We start from the raw sequence: 12,181 nt of genomic DNA, 5'->3' as shown, positions 1-12,181 counted from the left end.
GTGTCGGTACTGTTCATTTAAAGTCTGATGATCCTGAGAGTTGGAACAAAACTTCGTTCTATAGTAAAATTAGCAGGCGGAGTCACACTTCTACACTGTAATTCACACAGTGACCTCAAACTTAGTTGATTTCAGCTTAAAACTAAGCCTTTTTTAATGCTGCTTATCCTAGTAACAAAACATACAGAGCACAAACATTTATAAACACCTATAAAGGTGAATGGCACATAAAGCTGATTTTTGTGGGAATTTCTCCATTACTTCCGTTGTCCCACAAAAGCTGCTTAGACTTCAATAACTTAATATCAATATTTTATAAGTCCCAGTCTCTGCAATCACACAGACATTTTGTTTGTTGTTTTTGACAGAAGAGGCCCTCATTAGCCATTTCTCAGGGTCCAAGTGAAGTTAGACTTTGTGGTTCCTTGCCTGTGGAAACTGTTCCAGGGGCTCAAAGCACCAAACTTGACTCCCTGTCAGAACGACTCACACATGCACGTGGATGCAACTCCACATTTATGGAAGTGCCGTTTTTCTTCTGAAGTCTTCCAGATAGTTTTAGTTTTGGGTGAAATGCGTCTTCGTGGTCTGTGAAGGAGAGTTTCTGGGTTGTTTTTTTTTGTGACTCCCTCTAATTTTAGTAGCTACCTTAAAACGCTGCCTGTGTTACGCACGTATTTGGTATTTGACAAACTGACGTCGTGTCAGTCTCTTCCTGTCAGTGGAACTTTTAAATGTATTAAGAGACACTTATTTTAAAGCTCTGAGCCAAGCTGTGACAGAAGGCAGAGAGACGCTGCTTGTTTCCAGATGAAAACAGAATAAAATTCTGCCATGAATTCTGTAGGTTTAAATGTAGCTGCACAGTAGTGTTCTCTCAGTAGATGTCTTCTTTTTACCTCTTATTGTAAAGTAACTTAGTAAATAATATTTAAAAAGGATAGTTTATGTTTATTTTGTACAAAAACGATATACTGTAGATTGATGACTAACCATGTTGACCATTCCTTGTTTTGATTTGTTGTTTTGTTGGAGGGTGTGGGGGGATAGAGATGGGGTCTCTGGAATGGAAAAGGTCAGAGTTGGGTGTTGAACTGGGAAATGTTCAGTACAGTGGTGGCAGAGATCTATGAGGATAGAAAAAAGAGCTTTGGGACCGTTTACTAAGTGGGTTTCTACTGATGTTATCAGAGTCCAAAAGTCCCGGCTGTGCAGACATTGTGGAGATATTTGCAGTGATAAACAAAACAGTGTTTGCTCACTTATGCATGTAACTGAAATGATATAAGAGGTGGTGTCAACAGCTTTTATCAGAAAACCAAATCAAAGCTCTCTAAAGGTACAGAGAAAACTTAGGAGCAAGAGGGGAGAAAACTGACAGAAAGCTACAGATAAATCAATCCATTACTAGTTTTTCCTCAAACTGAGTACTACTACTACTAGTACTTCAGTTTGAGTACTAGCCACTTTTAAATGACCAAAAACACATTTTATTTAGAACAAGGTGGCTCTCCTTCCTTTTACAGCCCCTCTGACTAGGTCACATCAAATACACAGCATGATAATTAACAAAAATAACCAGTATTGGTATTGGGACATCATTAATCAGGAGGGAGGATTAAATAAATTTAGCCTACATGTGCTAATCTACATCTTTTTCTTGGGATTACCTACCCAGATAAACTCTTTAATATTCATGTTAAGCCCGTGAACCTGAAAACGTGAGGTCATTTGAAGGATTGGTAACTATATAAATTCTGAATGGGTAACAGACGTCCAAGCTAAGGTGACCAGAGACAAACGTGTTAAACATGAAGTCAAAAGTGAGTTGAGAGCAGTTCAGTGTGCATGCATGTAGCTACATATATGTTGCCTGGCGTCTCTAATTACATAGATATAAACTCATAAACTCACTGGAAGTTGACTGGTATGAGTTTTTCTATGGGTCAGTGCTGGCTTTTAAAATGGCCTGAGCTTATATAGTTTAGTTTATCAAGTCTAAAGACTCCAAAGCGCTTTACACTACAGTCATTCAATCATTCACACACTGATGGTGGTAAGCTACATTGTAGCCACAGCTGCCCCGGGGCAGACTGACAGAGGTGAGGCTGCCACACATTGGAGTCACCGGACCTTCTGACCACCACCAGCAGGCAAGGCAAGTGTGGTGTCTTGCCCAAGGACAAAACAACTGAGACAGACGTGGGGGTATGAACCTGCAACCCACCGGTTTATAGGACGAACCTCTTCCTCCTGTTGCCACAGTCGCTGTAGATTTAAAGAAAGCTGATGACCGATATACACCATTTTTTTTGTCCAATCTGTATTTCTTATTGACCAAAATCTAATTTAAAAAAATGTAGCTTTTATAGAACCTTTACAAGAACATGTGCACTTAAAAGTAATTTATAGAAAAACATTTGCACGTAAAAGATTAAACTGTGAGCTACTGTTGGCCGATTGTAGCAGCTGCTGCTACATCTTCATTTTCTTAATTGCTTATTGATTAAATACGGTCACTGTTTTAAAAGTCGGCTGATGGAATCAGTCGACCCTTTAATGGATCTGTCTCTACTTCTGGCTCCTATCAGTTAAGCCAGCAAGGCAAATCTAAATGTGTGCATGCTAAATCTACACAACTTACGGTCTGGAATGATAGAAATGAAGGCTATAATTGTAAAATAATGGCTTCTATTGAACATATAAATATTGTCAAAGTCGTTACCCTTGAAATTCTGGTGTAGCGTACTTGGCAAACCACAAGCACTTTTTTGGGCTCAAATGTACTTGAGCTGCTCCACACGAGTTTATCTTCCCTCCACGTGTTGGTTCATACTTCAAATACCTCCAGAATGTCCGGCTCCCGGTTTAATGACATCAAAAAGGACTTTCAGTGGGGACTGTGTGAGATGTGGCACTTTTTTAGAGTTGTATTTTTGGGTTTTATATTGTCTGTTCACTCCTCACCCTATTCTTTGACTGAGCTTTGGGAACATATTGGCACATGTGGAGAAATGTATACTACACAAWGCACATAAATCTGTTTTTCACTTTGTGGTACAAGTTATACCTGAGGATCTTCCAGCTACGGTTAGCTTAGCTTTGCACAAAACTAAGTTAGGACTGGGAAAGGGTCAACTCTTAGTTTCCAACAACCCAAAGGTAACTTAGTTCACATATAAGCACTTCAAAGTTTCTGTTTTTCATTCAACTTGTTCTGTCTTATTTTTTTAAAAAGTTTGTTTTCTGGCAAAGGCTCAACCAAGAGAAATTCTGGCACTTAGCATTCATGTTAGCTAACACAAATAATGAGTTCATTTTTGGATCAGTCGGGAATTTTAGAGAGTCYGGTTTTAAACCAACTTCTGATCTTTATGCTAAGCTAACAGCAAAGGTTGTAGCTTAGCGTTTAGCTGACAGACATGTAAGAGAGGTCAGTTTTTGAATGCACAGCCTTAATTAAGCACACTTTCTACAAGAGTGGACCATTCCTTAAAGGAGTTATGTAATCTTATAATTTGACTTGAAAGACATTCAGAAATACTAAAGCACAGCATTGAACTAATGTTGCACATATTCGTTGCCACGTTTGGCCTTTATTCCCACAATCAATTAAATCTCATTTAAATATATATATTTAAATTAAAACTTTAAAAAGTGCAGTTGCTCCAAAAATCCACAAGATGGAGGGATGCTGATGCTCATGGCTGAGGCTGAAAATACCCGAGAGACACAAGGATTGCAAATGCAAACTGCTCATGAAAAACAAGTAAAGATAATCAGTATTAAGCACAGYAGTGCAAATGAAACAAGCACACATTTCTAAACAGCTTTTGTACAAAAAAACAAGAGTATTTAAAAAAAATCGCCCCCAGCTAATCTTTTAGATGGATTACTGCCACGTTACTGGGTTGTAAACTCRTTAACCTGTCATTTCATCCGATCCATTTAAAACATAAGATACATTTTTTTTTTACATATTTTTTTATAAAAACAGATGAACCCATATCGTTTTGCTTTATGTAAAACATTGGTATGTCTACGTTTATGATGCTGAAAAATGTAAAAAAAAAAAAATAAAGGCATTAGAACAAATGGATAAAATATAAAAAGGCAGAAAGTGAATATATTCAGACTAAAGTGGGACAGCAGGTAACTCATGCAGTATCCGGTTTGCCTGTTTTGTATGTTCATGCTGTAACAAGTGAAGCTACTACACCATCAATACATAACTCCCCAGCATCTTCTCTTCTGGCCCATCATCTCTTCCTCCTATTGTACAGTAATGTAAAAAAATATATACTCAAGACTGTGGATGTGTTTGTTTCTTTTTTGCTTTTTTCTTTGGGGAGGGTGGGGATTATGTTGTAGGCCCACAGTGGGCAGGTTTAGATTGATTCTGGTTTTAATTTGTCATATTTCTGCTAGTGAAATGTAGACTTTGTCAGGTGTGTTGTGCACTCTGTGTAGTGGATTAGGTCTTACTGCTGAGCCTGCATGTAGAGCAGGTGTAGTGTCAGTATTGATGTCCATGTTCCTCTAATACACCAGAAKTAGCCCTGCTGTATCCTGCTAATCATATACAGGCTTATATTTTAAGGAAAGGGGGTGGGAGAACATTTTTGTACTAAAAGATAAAGACTTATCTTCAGGTTTTAATCCTTGTTTAWCCATGTTTGGTGACTCTACATTTTTGATCCTTGAAGAAGTTGAAGTCAGCTGATACTAAATGTGTTGCCAAACAAAAGCTTTGGAGCGAAACTTGAACTACAAAAATAATGGTTTATTTTTAACTGTGAGCTCTGGAGTAGACAGAAGTTGCAGCTACATGACGACGCTTTCATTTGTTGTATTTTTTAGCAGTATTACATCTTTAAGCTGTTTCACACTGTGCAGTGCCAACAGTCAAACAACCCCGTTTACCTTGAATATCATGGGACCCTTTATAGTGTGAGCAGTTTAGCCATTTCTGTCAATGTTGATGGATAATACGCAGAATCAAAACACCAAAATGACTCTGCAACCAGGGCCAAATCAGCATTCAGAACTCAAATTGTTATTCTTGTGTAAACTAGTTATTAATTCTTGTTTTGTGAAAACATTTGGGCAAAAATAACGTAGCAATTTTTAATACAAACTTCTTCTTTTTTTCCGCTGTTGGTGAGAAATATCTTCCTTTTATGAAATTCCTGTTTTGCTTTTCTCTAAATGGAGAACATTTCATTTCTGACTCGTCTTCAGAGTTGAATATGTCATTACGATCACCATGGAAATGTGGGAAAAGTTTAAAACAAAACTGTGATTTGATTTTGATTCCTGGTTTTTTTTTTTTTCTATAAATGACAGAATATCACTTCTTAAATTTCCTTACCACTGCTCCTAAAAGTATAATTTCATGTTGCAGCACTTTAAAGAAATCATCAGTTTTCCTATAAACCAGCAGCAMGATGTTTATGAAATTTCTGTTCCATTTCGGAGTGACATGAGTAACGTGTGTTCAAGGCTATGGCTAAAAGAAGCTGCAGTGTTGTTGCTGTTGTTCCATCGAAAAGGAAAATATATAAATAAATAAAAAAAGAACGCATGAGAAATGAGAACACAGTTCTTCTGGTACCTTCTATCATATATTTCTGTCTATCTAACTGTGTCCTTGTTCTTTGTTCTTTAGGGCCAAATTCCATTGAACTGTCTTAGTCCTGTCAGCTGTATATCGTAAACTGTTGCATTACAAAATGGTAAATAAAYTTTATTTTAAAGATCAGTTTGTTGTGTTTTATTACACGTGTTGATTTCAGAGGAGGTAACACAACCTTATACTTGATACACTGGTGATTTTACAAGTGTTTTGGTTAGCTGGCCTTTAACAAGTTTAGATTCTTCACATCAAACATGGCAATATATGGCCCGAGGACAAGAAGTGGCCCATGGACCAGTTCAATCTGGTCGAAGACCTACTCAAATCGTAATAAAAGCACTTACAATAAATAACTGAATCTGAATTTAGAAAAGCTAAATTTAAGCTCTGTCATAGAAAGTATATTTTTAACACGACAGCCTACTACTGTCAAAGTCAAAAACCTTAAATAGGATCTCCCAGCACTGAACTTTTTACCCATCTACAAATGTGCAACACACATTGGTTCCATATCACCACATAAAAGAGAACAAGCCTTTCTGTGTGTAGTTTTGCAGATGATGTGGTGTTATATATTAGGCATCTCCAAATGGTGGAGTGATAGTTCTGTCTGCACCCGTGCTCAGTCTGATAAATAATGAAAACATATTTTTTCGAAAGGCCTTTTTTATGGGGACATCTTATGGGCTGAAATATAGGCAGTGTGCTTTGTAAGTAACCTCTGTTATTACAGCACTTGAATCCTGTTATATGTGATAGACACAGACAGGATTCTGTAATGGTATTTTGACTCCWCAAACTAAAGCCAAACAACGCTCTCAGAAATAATATTCCACAGTATATTAGTAATGGGTATTTATAGCAGATGGCTAAAAAAGTCTCAGATTAAATCTGTTTTGTTCAGAGCTTACATTAAACGTGAGCTTGGACACTATAAAAACATTTTCCTTCTGCAAATTAGGGTTAGATAAAATTTAATTAGTTATAACCATTGGATTTGCCCATTTATTCTTACATTTTATGTCGTGATGTGGTAAAATGTGTGCAAATTAGGTTGTTTTGATAAGAAAACCGTATAATATATTATTTTAATATGTGTACCCTCACAGATTTGTTTCTTACTGCCTATGGTTTATGACTAAACCTTATTACCCAGAAGAGTGCTGATGTGTGATGCACTGTGTACATTTAATAGTCTGTTATACATGTTTAGAGTCAAGCACACACACACACACACGTAAAACCTGTTTGAAAGGGACCTATCACACTGAAATGAGGATTAAGTCAAATTTGGTCAAAATGACCTACTCGTATTTTCAGTTAGTGTTAAAAGCTACATTTTCATACTTAGATCATCCTGATATCATTAGTAGATCCACAGATTTTATTTAATTTTCTTGTTGGTTATGATAACACATAAATATGTGGTCTAAATCCTAATTTTGTCATTTTAATGAGGATTTATTTCTATCATTTTAAAGAGGAAACCTCAAATATTGTTTGAATATTTTATAGTATTATTATATAATATTTGAATATTGAGGTTTCCCAGCTGGAAAGAAACAAAAGCTTTTATAGCTCACAGGGAAAATCTGTAAATTTTAAAGCGTTTTTTCCTCAAAATCAGGGTTTTTGTTGCTACTGCTCAAAAAAGTGTTTCAAAAAATTTAGGATAATATTTCAAACAGTTTATTGAAATGATACATTGATAACACATTTATTTGTTATATTTTGACAAAATGTAATTTTTGCAAACGTTTTAATCAAAACACTATACTGTATTTGCCTATTTCTCCACTTTCCACTGAGTTGTTGTTTCGACATGATGGGTCACATATACACATAATTGTAAAAAATGTATTCAAAATAGCCTCACAAACAACATGCAGCTGTGTCTGCTGGTGAAAGTCTCTTGCAGCTTGAATATGGAGAGATTTTTCAGCAGTTGTGATTCTCCCACCCTTGCTTTGCCAAACTTAAATCTGGTCAGTGTTTCTCCGAACAAGAAGGTACAGATCCAGGAGAGAGGGAGGGGCAATATTAATGTGATAATCTCTGTGMATTGTGTTGGGCTTCCTGGAGTGTAATGCAAAGCTTTTTTCCACCCACAGAGCAGTGAAGCAGCACTCCTCTGCCCTGTTTGTGATTCAGCGCTGACTCGGCCTCAGGCAGTAACCACAGAAGGCAGGTAGAGAGCCATCTTATTACTTCCCCATTAGATCGGGCTGAAAGGCTTGTTGCCTTATGTGGAAACTTTGCAGTCTTCTGAATGACCCTAGATTAGTGACGCAGGGTCTCACAGCATCTGCAATGAATGACAAGAGCCTGCAGCTGATCAGATCACATCATCTTTTTATACTGGAAAATACAGGATGCATTGTTGGAACAAAAGCACTTTTGCACAGAACAAATAAAAAGAAACACTATACGCTTGTTTAAGAGTCACTGAACATTTAAAAACAGTTCCTTATAGAATCAGAGGAGGGCAGCATGGCTGTAAAAATAACATAAGCTGTTCTGTGGTGTGAAAAGCCTTCAAAGCTCCAGAAAGGCTTCAAATTAAGAGAAAATCCAAACTCCACCGTTGAACTTTTCTTGTTTTGTATGTGCGCATGTGTTTGTTATTCTCACTGGACCAAGGTGAATGCTGCTGTAATCTATTCAGAGACATTAAAAAACAAAGCCATGCCTGTACCACCTAAAAGGAAAAATGATTAATGAGATCTACTATTGAGTAGAAATTATACTCTATTCTTTCTGTCACCCGGAAGACAGATTTATACAAACAAAACAAACAGCAAACTAAAGCCCAGCGTGGCAATTTTCTTCTAAGTGCAGGGTCTTTTTTTTTCCTCACCCGAGGCTTTGTTTTTTTTTTTTTTCTACATTAGGATCCTGCGATCATACAAAAGCCGACAAAAAATAAATAAAACTTGTGATAGAAAGATTCATTGCAGGTCTGGTGGTTAGGGCAAATTTTTTACTCTGAAGTCTGTTTGGACAAAGACCTGAAGGCAAACACATGAGGAGGACTATCATCTAAATTCTTTTCCATCGTGGACTAATTTCCTCGACAAACTGAACAAGGTTGGCTCGACAAACATATCCAAACACAATCCCCAGTTCCTGCTCTTTTCACTGTAACACAATGATTCCACAACTTTACATCTTTTCAGGCAGCTGTAACAACGTGTACCTTAGCACAAACAAAGATATTTTCATCTCATAAAGATTAAATTTGTAAAATTTTAGAAAGAATATGGTCCCTTTCACAATGAATGACAAAACCTATGATGTCGCCATCAACCATGAATTGTCTTTGCAGCGTCTTGGTAAAAAAGGAGCTCATATTAATGTGAAATAACCATGATGGTTTTAAAAATGCATAGAACTTTAGTAGAGATGTAATGGCTTATTGTTGGGACAGCATCATACTGTCCTGAGTGGAGCAGCTGGCACTGGTAGCATCATTATCAGTAATGTGACTCCCAAACAACAGTGGTTTGGTCATAGAGAATTAAAATCAGGACTGACCATGGCCTAAACTTCATATCAAGGGTACATAGACAACGTGGGGCAGATGGGATATCCAGGGTGTTATCATTGTGTTCATTGACCATTTGGTGAATCCTGACCTTTTAAGTAATTCCAGTTTAACCTTTTAGAAAAAAAAGTAGATTTGACCATACAGCTGCTAAGTAAGGACTACATGAATCATTTAGGCATAAATTCCAGTTACCGTATATTATATGCTTGTAAATCAGACTGTGTTGTTGTGAATTAAGTTTTTTAAGTTGTGTATTTGTAGACAGTAATGTGTGTGTGTTAATTTGTATTTGTAAAAATAACCACACTTTTTTGTTTTGTTTATATTAAAGGCACAGTGTGTAGGATTTGTTGTTTTCAGCGACATCTAGTGGTTGAGTGGTTGAATCATCCTCCCTGGTCCTCCCCCCACCCCCACCCCCAGGTTCCAAACGCAAAGGAGTTGCTACGGTGTCTCTCAGGTGTCAAAAACCTTTGATAATTCCAACCGCGATGTCTACCAGCAGCTTCAGGGCTAGTGATGTTTCAAGTGGTAAGATTATGAGCTTTAATAAGTAAAATTATCCCAGCTACAATGACAGACAACAAATATTACATTTATAGTATTACAACTAAAACCGTTTATGACGCCGCCACCGCAGTTTGTTCTTCATGAGCCTTCGTAGACAAGATGGCGACCCGCGACCATGGAGATATAAACAGCTTTTTATAAGGTAAAAATAATAAAACAAGGTCTTTGTCTACAATGATTAGACATGTTTTTTTATTATTGTCATTAGTGATTATCTCAATTTCGGCTAAAAGGATTGACAAAATCCTACACACTGTGCCTTTAAGGTTTGTTTAGTTATAGTTACAAAGCAAAAAATAATAATAAAATAAAATAACTGCCTGACAACTACCTAAATTTATTTCACATGTAAAAAGATTGATGTAGTTGTCAGACCTGTCCAGGATTTTGAAATTACTGGTCTAACCACATAGCAGCACCATGAATATAAGGCTGTAACTGATCTGGCCAGTGTGTTTTAGAGAGAGAACAACCAAAGTCCAAGGCAATCATAGACAGAAACTATTATACATGCTATTCCAATCTGGACAAAAGGATTTCATTAATTATGTTGCATGAATAAAAGCTCCCATCAGACTGACTGTCAAACTGAACGTCCGTCATTTAAAAACACAAAGAGGAAACCGTGACTGGACCCAAAAGCTGGCAAAGACCACAGCAGCTTTATCACCAGCCTGTAACATCGATCATGTGTGCAACCAGATAAAGTCCCATAACGAACACGACAACATGTCCATTAACTGCTAGCATACATGAGATTTCTCATTCTGATCACAGCACCACTGTCGTTCAGTCTGTTATCATGATCTGATTGGCTCCAGCTGTTTGGGACAGATAATAAACAAACATAAGACACAAAAATAAAAATAAAACCTGATTGTGAATTTCAAACATTATCATGGGAACAGCATCACAGGTTTGTTGTGGTGCCACAGTTTCAGAGGTTAGAGCCCAAAAATACAGATGGACATGAGGAGCTTAAAAAAACTACTAAAAACATCAAAAATCACAAACAAACATAAAAAACTAGAATGTCACCAAAACTTACAAAGTAGAGAAAATTACAGAGGAGAACTTTGACCTTATCTAAGTCAGGGCAATTCAAGTGGCTCATGGGCCACATGTGACTTCAATCCTTGCCCGCCAATGAGTTCTTTACAGTTTTTTTTTCTTTTTAAGAACTCATTGGCCTTTGAATAAGGTGCACCATAAAAATCAGGATATATCGTACCCAGTGGTGGGCACAGTTCCCCTAAAGCACTAAAGCACTAATAGGGAAACTAATTTCCTGATTAGTGCTTTTGCTAATTTTAAAATGTATTAGTGGATTAGCACTTGCTAAATTTATAGGCTAAATTTATAAGTTCTAACTGAGGTCTATAAATGTTATTGATCAACATTATTGTTAACAGCTGATGGTGAAATCTGTCACACATTTTGTTCATATGTGTGTCAATTATTCACTAGGTGACAATATATTGAGAATATATGAACCCAAATACAGCTGTGGAATGTCAGTGATAAGCATTAAGAGAGCAACATGGTAATATGCGACTCATATTGTCTATTGAAGAATGTTCATGGGTTGACTGGGTTATTTTAGTGCAGGGGTCTCCAACCTTTTTCTCCTTAAAAGCTACTTTCATAAAATGAAATTGTCTGAGAGCTACTTTTTGTAACATTTAATTTTAAACTTAAACCATTGGAATAAGCTTGTTTTGCACAAAATCTTTGTCTTCAGTTCACATGAAACTATTACAAAGAACACCAAATTTACATAATTGTGTTTTTTGTGATAATCCATTCATATTATATTGTATTTTACACTAATAACTTAGGGTTTAACTGCAACAGATGTGTGCACAAACAACATTGGGTAATGGGTCTCTGATTTTTTTTTCCACATTTTTTCTCAGCGGGAAGAAACCCCCTGTAGTGACATGTACTGCAGCAGGAGGGGTTTCCCAGGAGTTCGGCACAGTTTGTCTCAAGGGTCTATAAAAAGTGTGTGAAAACGAATGCCAAACAACCACGTAACTGTGCGTCATCTGCCGATCGACCATACTGAGCCCTAAACTGTTTGACAACCAAGGGGAAGGAATTATAGATAGATTGATTAGAATTAAATGAAAATTTGTTTGGCCAGTGACAAATTAAATTTTGCTTCTTCTAATTTTTCATAAGCACTGAAGAGCTACTTTAAATGAGCCCAGGAGCTACCGGTAGCTCACGAACTACTGGTTGGAGACCCCTGTGCTTTGGAATTAGCTTTTGCTAAAACTTTCAGTGCTTTAGTGCTTTAGAATTAGGGTTTCAAATTTTTTTGAGTTAGTGTTTTAGGGCTAGTGGAACTAATTTTTAGATAAGTGCTGCCCACCACATGTATCCTATATTTTAATCTAAAGTTTATATATAAAACAATTCAATGC

The sequence above is a fragment of the Austrofundulus limnaeus genome, unplaced genomic scaffold (assembly GCF_001266775.1).
Source record: "Austrofundulus limnaeus strain Quisiro unplaced genomic scaffold, Austrofundulus_limnaeus-1.0 Scaffold548, whole genome shotgun sequence".
In the NCBI taxonomy this organism is placed as follows: domain Eukaryota; kingdom Metazoa; phylum Chordata; class Actinopteri; order Cyprinodontiformes; family Rivulidae; genus Austrofundulus; species Austrofundulus limnaeus.
The sequence above is the reverse complement of the archived record's forward strand: the minus strand, read 5'-3'. Positions refer to the sequence as shown.